Source organism: Paroedura picta, chromosome 2 (genome assembly GCF_049243985.1).
Source record: "Paroedura picta isolate Pp20150507F chromosome 2, Ppicta_v3.0, whole genome shotgun sequence".
Taxonomy (NCBI): domain Eukaryota; kingdom Metazoa; phylum Chordata; class Lepidosauria; order Squamata; family Gekkonidae; genus Paroedura; species Paroedura picta.
Window position 1 is genome coordinate 53396224 of NC_135370.1, and position 10604 is coordinate 53406827.

Sequence of the window (10604 nt, forward strand, 5' to 3'; positions counted from 1 at the left end):
AGAGTCTGGGATTTGTGTGGAATTGGAGAAATCACTTTGTCATGCTTAGGAAGGAGGCTGGCTTAAGTCCAATTCCAGTTACCACAAATATCCAGATATTTGTCTTCAATTTTCAGTCCTCAGCAGAAACTGAATCCATAGGTTGTTTAGTAGTTCAATACTGCTTCAACTTCTTGTTACTGTAAGAAATTCTGCACATGCTCTGAGAACTTGCTACAGCCTAGATAATGTGTGTTTAGTTTAGTTAGTTCAACTGTATTGCTTTTCATTTGAACATCTCTGTGCTGTTGTTTCATACCTTTCCCTGTATTTGTTTTTGCCCATTCCCCACTACTTTTTAAAAATTCAGGTATCCTTTTCTGTTTTTCATTTCTCTTATAATAACCCCCCCCTTTTTTTTGTAAAGCCCTTTTAAAGCTTTGTTTGGTGCAATTTATTTATCTGGGATGTTTCTCATAATCTTTTCCCCATGTGGTAGACTGCTTTGGTGCTACTGGGTTGATTATAAGGTATTTTCTAGGGTTTTTACCCTGTCCCTTTGTTATCATTCCACTACTGTGCTGGAAGAGTGACTTCACAATGGGTTAGTCTAGACCAGGGGTAGTCAAACTGCAGACCTCCAGATGTCCATGGACTACAATTCCCGTGAGCCCCTGCCAGGGTTTGCAGTTTGGCTACCCCTGGTCTAGATATTTCTGGATTGTGGTAGCTGGTTATCAGAGTACTTTCCAGAAAACTCTTGGACTAATGGAGTTTCCCAGCAAGGAAAGACAACATCTTCCAGTGCCTTAATTTTTTTCCCAAAGCAACTGCAAGAAGACCATTCTGCACAGAGGTGGACAATATGAGCAACCTCCTGCTTGCAAATACGGAATTGTAAATTGTGCATTTGGCTGCTTCCTGATGGGATACCTCTCCCATGTTATCCTGCCATATCTTCCACGGGATCATGGGATCATGTTACAACAGCAAAACATTTTTCAAGATTTCTTTTCAGAATTCTTTGTATAATGATCTCTATTTATGTTTGGGTAGATTTCTGATAGGCTGGCCACTGTAATTTGACCCCAGAGATTATTTGTTCACAATAAATATTAAAAATACAGAACACAGACACCATGCTAATAGGGAGAGGTCTGCTTCATTAAACGCCCCCCCCTTTCCCTGTTCATGCCCTACCACCAGAAAACAAAAACATGAATGTGTTTTAGATAAGGTTTCTGCCTGCTCCCAATATTACTGTGTACACTGAAGAGAACACGTCAATGCATTTTATTTCCACTGATACACGGGCACATTGCTTTGCGGTCCTGTAGCAACACAGACCGCAGCATTTAAAAAAACACAAAAAATGGCAATATGGAAATGGAGAGTGGAGGGTGGGTGTGAGGGTGGACAAAATGCTAGTGAGACTGTTGAGTGTTTCTTTTTTCAGACAGGCTTGCCCCTGTTTGCACCTTGTTGTGCACCACGACAAGTAAGGCACTCACAAGGCAAAGGGGACAAAAACTCGCAGCAACCACTGGAGATTGCTGAGGAAGCAGCATTAAAATCTGCAAACAATGAGAGGCTGGGCAGGGGCAAATTCCTCATGCAGAAATGGTCTCAGTGTTTATGAGGAACACCAAGCAGGATGATATTTATGCACAAGCTCCCATTTAGGTCCTGAGATTATAAAGGACCTCTAAAAACAAAACTACATTTAAAACTTAGTAGTATTAAATAACCATTCTTGGTAAAGTTAGGGGCTTTTTAAGCTTACCAACTTCAGGTGGAAAATTCCTGGTGATTAGGGGACACGGCCTAGGGAGGAGGAAAAGGATTTGGAAACTGGAAGGACTATCAGGCTATAATGCCACGGAGTCTGTTCTTCAAAACAGCCGTTTTCTCGAGGGGAACTGATTACTGCAGTCTGGAAATCATTTGTAATTTGGGAAGATTTCCAGGCCTCACCTGGAGGTTGGCAATCATACTTAAACCTGAGTTGAGGGTCTCAGGAAATGTTAACCTGGCTCAATCAACGGCAGTTACAGTTGCCTAGGTCTCTCACATGGAATTAGGTTGAGCCCTGACAGTTGCAGAATCCCAGCAACCTCAAAAGAAAAAGAACTAGAATCAGAAAATTTGTTACGAGGGTTATTTTGTCAGACTGGAGCACGTGTGCCATAAAATGTAATGCCAGGACCCGGAGATAAAAACTGTATAAATGACACAGGCAAACTCAATTATATATTTTTTACTCTTACAGTATTTCCTTAAAGCACCTTCCTGATGCCCATCCTCCCACCTCCACTGCTTATTATTCATTAGCACTGGGACAATATGCAGGGACATCATGTGGCTGGGCAAAAGGGGACAGGATCAAGAAGTGTACCTCCCCTGTCTGGATGAGGTGCACCTTATGCCTATATCTCTGGCCAGGAATTCAGGGGTGATCTTTGATATCTCCTTATCCATGGAGGCTCAGATCACAAAGGTATTACAAATGGCATTTTCCATCTGCACCAAGCTAGGCTACTAGCACCCTACCTGTCCTCAGAACACTTGGCCACAGTGATCCATGCAACAATCAGTTCCAGACTAGACTTCTGTAACTCACTCTACATGGGGCTTCCCTTGTCTCTGACCCAGAAATTACAGTTGGTACAAAATGCAGCTGCATGTGGTCATCTTAGAGGGCTCATGTCCAGCCTGTGCCCAGGTAGCTGCATTGGTTACCAGTTGGCTTCTGGATCAGGTTAAAGGTCTTGGTTTTATCCTAGAAGAAGAAGAAGAAGAAGAAGAAGAAGAAGAAGAAGAAGAAGAAGAAGAAGAAGAAGAAGAAGAAGAAGAAGAAGAAGAAGAAGAAGAAGAAGAAGAAGAAGAAGAAGAGAGTTGGTTCTTATATGCCTCTTTTCTCTACCCGAAGGAGGCTCAAAGCGGCTTACAGTTACCTTCCCTTTCCTTTCCCCACAACAGACACCATGTGAAGTGGGTGAGGCTGAGAGAGCCCTGATATTACTGCAGTTTTCTCAGTGCTGTGGCGAGCCCAGGGTCACCCAGCTGGCTGCATGTGGGGGAGTGCAGAATTGAACCTGGCATGCTAGATTAGAAGTCCGCACTCTTACCACTACACCAAACTGGCTCTTGCAGCTATATTCAGCCTGAATCCCACTTATCTGAGGGTCCTCTTATCTCCTGATGCCTCTGCTTTTTACTCTGCAGGTATGAATCTGCTGGTTCTCTTCAGCCCCCAGGAGGCATAACGCTCCATAAAAGGAGATGCCCGCGCGAACGGCTCCGCTCCTCTCAGCTGTCTTGCTGCCGAATCTCCAGCAAGATGCTGGAAGCTGCTGGTGACAGAGACAGCGTAGCAGCCAGCGCCTTAAGCCGGTGCTCCTGCCCCGCAGCGGCAAAGAGCACCACCGCTGACTCTAAGGTGCCCTTGTTTTTATGTAAACTATCATGAGCCAGTCGGGCTGAGAGTTGTGGTCAATACTAATACTAATACTAATACTAATACTAATACTAATACTAATACTAATACTAATACTAATACTAATACTAATACTAATACTAATACTAATACTAATACTAATACTAATACTAATACTAATACTAATACTAATACATCTGCACTGTCTGTCTTCTAACAATAAACATAATGGCCAATTACTCATGGGCTGGATAAGAGTCCTTGACAGGCCAGTTCTGTCCTGCAGGTTATATGTTTGACACCTCTGGTCTAGAGACTGTCACCCACGTTAAATTTGGCTTTTGCATATCTGTATACGCTTGTTCACTTCCAAAAGGATCCAAAGTATCTGTGTGGTTTTGTATGTGGCCTGCGGCTCAAGGGATACAGGACCATAATCACCTAGGTCCACTCCGCAAAAAAGATACGAGGAAAAAATTTAAGAGACAGGTTTGTGAAAAGGGCAAATATGTAACAGAAAGATAGGAAGGACTAGCTCATGACAAAAAGGTTTACTTACAATTAATTTGTTTAAAAACTGCTCTTCCTTGCAAAGTGGCTATCTGCTTCTTGTGTAACCTCACTAGTCCTGTAAGTATTTATTTCCTCTTTATGGCATTTCTGAACATTATTACAGCTTTCTGATGTGGCATTCTGCCAGGCATGGAGCAATATGATGGATAGCTAGTCAAGCTGTGAGATGTTTATTGTAGTTAAGGTCAATTCCTGAATCATCTCATCTCATTTGTTTCCATTATGCTTACGGGGAAAAGCCCTTTTCATATTTTCCAAAGTTTGCTTAAACCTTTCAATTCATTCCCTGAGGGGAGTGAGCAAGCTGCTGCTTAGAATTATTTAAATGTTTCCATTGATAGCATCATATGAAAAGGTTGCTCTCAAATTCTGGTCCTTTGTCAGATTAGAACATGGGGAGGCAGCTGACGGCAGAAGCCTTACTAATATCACTATAGTGAAAGCAAAACTAATTTTTTAAATCCAGTAATATTGGTCATAGTTTCTCTCAGGAACCAGCGGAAAAAATATAGTAATGTAAAATAAATAATAAAGATCATCACCAGCCTGGGAAAAAAAGACATCCTACCATGGGCAAGTGAAGCTTTTCATGGCATGCAAATAAATAACATTCTACTTAACTGCTATTGAAGGGGCAGGAACTCTTTTCCCCAGGCAGTTGACAACTATCATTTTGACTGCTTCCACACTAACAATATCGTTTGGACTTACATTTTTAAAGGGTAGACGTTTTAGTCCGTTTCTTCACTAAAATTAGCTTATTCAGGCTCAGTCCTGAATTGACCCCTCACTTGCCCCACAGCAAAGGAATCCCCAGGAAACTAAATATCTTTTCAAGTGGGGTCTAAATCGGGGCTGTCTGAGAGCAAAGAGGCTAGAGTCCAAGCCCGGAGTGTGGGAGCCGCAGGGGCAGGGCCAATCAGGAGAAAGCTGGCTGTACACTGATTAGCCCTGTTCCAACTTGGACAGCTGGACTCGTCCCACCCCCTAGGCTGTTTCAGAAATATATAGAGGAACAACAATGAATAAGGATAACTCAGGTTTTTCTTTAAAATACATTCAGGACACTTTGGGGGAAGGGGGAAGCAATAAAGGCCATAGAATGGTGGGCTTAAGGGACATAACGAAAAGAAAGGAGCAGGCAGGCACCATTTTGCAAAACACACATTATTTGAAAAGAGGAAGTGAGTAAAGCATGATAGGAGGCTGCCTCTGTTAGATTCATTGAGGAAAATATGAGGCAGATTTCTATCTGGGAAATAAAGAGAGGAAAGCCCCAATGTGGAAAGGCTAGAGCAGCATGTAAAGGAAATCTAAAGTGAGGTTAAAACAAGGTATGTCTCCTAATGCATAAATGTTCTATGTTTGTCTATATCCTGTACCCTGGTACTTACATGGAAAATCATCTGTAGAATCCAAGAAATGAGAAAGGGTCATAGGGGAACTCTACGGTGTAACCCTGGAACAAGAGTGAAGTTTTGCAAAAACCCTATTTACATTAAGACGTTGGGCACATGTATGCAATAGATCTGATTCTGCTTCCAATCAGGTCACTGTAGCCAACAGTCTCTCAGTGAATGTCATATCATTTTCTGTGTTGGGGATGGGGATGTCTAGCCCATCATGGGGATCTCATCAAAACATCAGATTGTAGAAGGTGGGATACTCTAAATCAGGGGTAGTCAACCTGTAGTCCTCCAGATGTTCATGGACTACAATTCCCATGTGCTCCTGCCAGCAAATGCTGGCAGGGGTTCATGGGAATTGTAGTCCATAAACATCTGGAGGACCACAGGTTGATTAAGGTAAAGGTAAAGGTATCCCCTGGGCAAGCACCAGGTCATGTCTGACCCTTGGGGTGACGCCCTCTAGCATTTTCATGGCAGACTCAATATGGGGTGGTTTGCCAGTGCCTTCCCCAGTCATTACCATTTACCCCCCAGCAAGCTGGGTCCTCATTTTACCAACCTCGGAAGGATGGAAGGCTGAGTCAACCTTGAGCCGGCTGCTGGGATCGAACTCCCAACCTCATGGGCAGACAGCTTCAAACGGCATGTCGCTGCCTTACCACTCTGCGCCACAAGAGGCTCTTACAGGTTGATTACCCCTGCTCTAAATATCCACACTGGCAACACATGCAGGTGCATTAGATCTAAACTACAAAAAACATTGCTCGCTATATCTCCTACTTGGCATGGAAATTACTTATTAATCTCTGAAAATAATGGTGATATTATATATATATGGACAAACTGGGCAAACTCCAAATTTGCAACACCACTTAGCTTTTGTATCATAATTTATGACTTTAAAAATTAATATGAATTTTAAAATAAGCTATTATTTGTAAAACTACTGTCCTACCATATATAATGCATGCTAAAAAAATTAAACCAATGGATGTGAAATAAAAAGAGTTGTGTTCCTTTTGGACTAATTTTAATTGGTAGTAGATCAATGCAGTCTGGCTACAGTGAGTGAATTTTAGCCATTTTCCATTAACCATGTTCAGCCAAGCACCAGTAGAATAAGTAATTGGGAAATATCACTACTGCATAAAATACAGTGACTAAAAGATTAAGCATATGCTGTTGCCCCTCCCCACAAAATCAAATTTGTAACCCCAAGGTAGTCATATCCCTTTTCCTGCAGGTAGAAATACATCAGGGAAATATGTCCAGTAATTATAGCTGCCTTTGAAACCAGTTTTCGTATCCCATACTGTTGCAGCTTATTCAGTGCATTGGTTGGTTGGTTGGGTGGGGGAATTAGAAATATGTAGCAAGGACTATGCATGGATTCTTCATACAAATGATTTATGGCAGAACTGTAAGATAAGTATCAAAAATGCTTCAGGGCTACATTTAGAAGAATAGTCTGCTTCTAGATAATTTTCACATGGAGGTATAAAACAAGCATGACCTTCTGCTTGCAAACGCAGGATTGTAAACCTAGGGTTTGCAGCCCTCCATACGGGAGACCCCTCCCACATTTTCCTCCTGCCTTCTCAAGGCAGTGGAGAAGCCTTAAGACAGAGCAACACAAACTTTACTTCCAGCTCTTTGGCTTGTCAATCATCACAGGCAACCAGTCACTTCTCAGCTGTGGTTTGGGGGACAGAAAAGTTCCCCTGAGTACTGAATTTTTTTAAAAGGACTTACATGTTGTTAAGCATGAACACTACAACATAGAAACATTCTCTGAATTGATTTATGATAGGGATTTACTTTCTTGCGGTCTACATTCATTTTGGCACTTGCTGGTTGAGTAAGCGCCAATCCACACACCGATCACACCCCATGTGACCTCTAGCAACACTCCCAGCAGCACACCTTGCCACCATTTCCCCTTGATCTTTGAGAGTGGCCATTTTGGGAGTCTGTTGAAAATACCCCCTGAGGAAGCTCATGATGCCGTACAAGTGGTCATGCATCAATCAGCAGAGTCATTACAACATGAGGCTTTCTCATGCAAGAAATGTGGTGGAGCGTGCCTTTTGGAGACTGAATGTATGCTGGAGGTGCCTTCTCTTGTGGATTCATGTACTTTGGGATAATGTCACCCCTGTGGTCATTGCCAGTTTGGTGTAGTGGTTAGGAGTGCAGACTTCTAATCTGGCATGCTGGGTTCAGTTCTGCACTCCCCCACATGCAGCCAGCTGGGTGACCTTGAGCTCGCCATGGCACTGATAAAACTGTTCTGACCGAGCAGTGATATCAGGGCTCTCTCAGCCTCACCCACCCCACAGGGTGTCTATTGTGGGGAGAGGAAAGGGAAGGCTTTAAGCCTCCTTCCGGTAGAGAAAAGTGGCATATAAGAACCAACTCTTCTTTTTCTTCTTCCTTCGTGATCCTCCGCGACATCTGTGAGGAGAAGGGGTATGAGATACCTGTGCACAATGAGGAGTGGGACACAATGGTCATGGATGAGGAGGGGCCAACCACAGACCAAACTAAAAAGAGGATTTACAAGGAGGGAGTGAGGGTTAGAGATGCTATATCCAGATTCCTCTATAGGCAGTCTCAGGGGAGATAAGAGTTTACCTTTCTTTCTTTAAAAAAAATTAGGTTGGCGATGTTTATTAATTGTGTGTGATTCTCTGGTTTTACCTACCTTGTCTGGTGAGAAAGGGAGGGGGAACACAGGCTAGAAGGGGCGGCCACGGCCACTTCTAGTGTTCCTTCTCGATCCCTGAAGGTGTTATATGACAGAGGGCTGGTTGGACAACTGGTTACATTTTAAACACTCACGGATGGGGGCGTTTAAGCATTTCTTCCAGAAAAACCTGCAATTTGCCAGCATGCCAGGGCCACAGAGAGGAACCTTTGGGCAGCATGTCAAGATAGAGACCCTTCTGGACATAATCTGGCACTCAAGGAACCTGCCAAGGCTCATGACCAGTACACATATGCAGTCTCACTGTGCCTATGTGCAAGTGGCAAGGAAGCTGGGACAGAGACAGTTCCACCAGACCTGGGAACAGTGGCACACTAAATTTAAGAGGATAAAGTTAGACTTCAACAGGGAACTTCAGCCATCAAAGAAGTGTAAATAGTAACTTGATTTATAGGACAGTCATTTTAATCTTCAACCAGACTTACCAGTTTAGTGGTAAAGTTGCACAGCCGCAAGTCCCAGGACGTTCCCAGTAGTCTGTTTGTGTAAATATCATAGATTGTTACAAGCATTGGCCAGAGAACTTTCAGTGTGCTCCTATCCAAAGTCTTCTGCCACACTTCTCAGATTCAATTTCATAAACCTGCACTAACTCTGCAGTCCCCTTTCTGCCTGCCTTCTTTTTTTTCAGCCTCATTTGTCTCCCCTGCCCCCTTCAAAAGGAAGAGTGACTCCTATGTGGCAGGTGTAGGGGCTCTTGAAACTATAGTCCCCAGTTTCAGCGGTCTGCAAGGTTTCAGATGAACTTTGCCTTTCTCAGAAAGATTATTCATTACAATCTGAAAAGCAATATAGTGGAGCTGGCTTCTAAGGGAGGAGCTTAGATATCATGCACAGGTCCTCCTCTCCTTATGGTTACTCGTAAAGAGGTAAATAGCGGGAAATAAGCTACTATCTATAAATAAATTTACCCGTTGCAGAATTCGGACTTCCTTCATGCACAGTTTTGCTCATATGATCACAGCATTTTTATTTTAATTTTGATCAAGGAGACAAACATTGTTATTCTAAGCCAAATTATGTCCTTCGAAATCCATTCAAGACAATGTGCTTAGAAGGGATAACTCAGTTTAGGATGGCATGCAAAGTAATGCTGTCTTCTGTGTAAATATTACTATTATATATATGATAACACATACACAGGCACTCTTTCACAAGTATAGACTTCATATGAATGACCTAACCCATGACCAGTTAGTTCTTAAGCAAGGGGTGTCAAGTGGTAATGGCCAGGGATGTCATTTTCCTGTCAGGGGTTCCTTCCCCCTTCACTGTCAGGCAATCATAGAATCATAGAATAATAGAGTTGGAAGGGACCTCCAGGATCATCTAGTCCAGCCCCCTGCACAATGCAGGATACTCACAACTACCTGCCCACCACGGTGACCCTAATTTCATGCCCCGGTGATCCTCCCCCACCAAAAATCTCCAGAATCCAGCATGGTCTGGAACAAATCCACCTATCATCCCACAGCAATTCCCTGGGTATACAAGGAAGGGCCACATGAGACAAACACTGACACATCCCTTCCTGTCCACCCACTCTGCCTAAGTTCATAAAAACAGCATTTCTATTAGATGACTATCTAGCCTCTGCTTAAAAACCTCCAGGTAAGGAGAACCCACCACGTCCCAAGGAAGCCTGTTCCACTGAGGAACCATTCTAACTGTCAGGAACTTCTTCCGAATGTTAAGCTGAAAATTCCTTTGAATTAATTTCAACCCATTGGTTCTGGTCCAATCCTCTGGGACAATTCTGTGATGTTAAAGTAAAGGTGAAGGTACCCCCTGTGCAAGCACCGAGTCATGTCTGACCCTTGGGGTGACACCCTCTAGCGTTTTCATGGCCGACTCAATACGGGGTGGCTTGCCAGTGCCTTCCCCAGTCATTACCGTTTACCCCCCAGCAACCTGGGTACTCATTTTACCGATCTCAGAAGGATGGAAGGCTGAGTCAACCTTGAGCCGGCTGCTGGGATTGAACTCCCGGCCTCATTGGCAGAGCTTTCAGACTGCATGTCTGCCACCTTACCATTCGGCACCACAAGAGGCTCTGTGATGTTACTTATAGGGAAAATCCAGAATAATATGGCTTTACTAGTGATTCTTAGAGAGAGAAGTGTGACATCACTTCCAGGTTTTCCCTGTCATTCAGTGGTGCCTCCCAAGTCACTGCCACTCTTAGACTGCTACCGGTTGCCAGGCCAACCCTACCACCAGCATCAAACTTATGTAACAAGCAATATTTGTTTATAAAACTCTATACTATCAAAATGAAAACATTGATTATGCGTCACTGTCTGCTATGAGTTTTATGTTTCCCTCTTAAATGCTTGGCAACCTTGGGGATTTAATGGAACTGCGATGCAGCTTTAAATATTACTCCTCTGGGTGGTTCATGCAGCACTACAAAATTCAGTGCCTCCCCTATGGCACTCAT

The 10604-nt window shown here is 43.3% G+C and overlaps 1 protein-coding gene across 2 annotated transcripts in view; it reads right to left on the reverse strand.

Annotated features, from left to right (window-relative positions):
* Positions 1-8907, reverse strand: part of KYNU (kynureninase) — a 138623-nt gene extending 129716 nt beyond the window's left edge. For both annotated transcript variants that reach the window (XM_077320163.1, XM_077320160.1), the window contains exon 1: positions 8590-8907. The gene's annotated coding sequence lies outside the window, so the exon portion shown is untranslated. The remainder of the gene's footprint in view (positions 1-8589) is intronic.
* Between the last annotated feature and the right edge of the window lie 1697 nt (positions 8908-10604).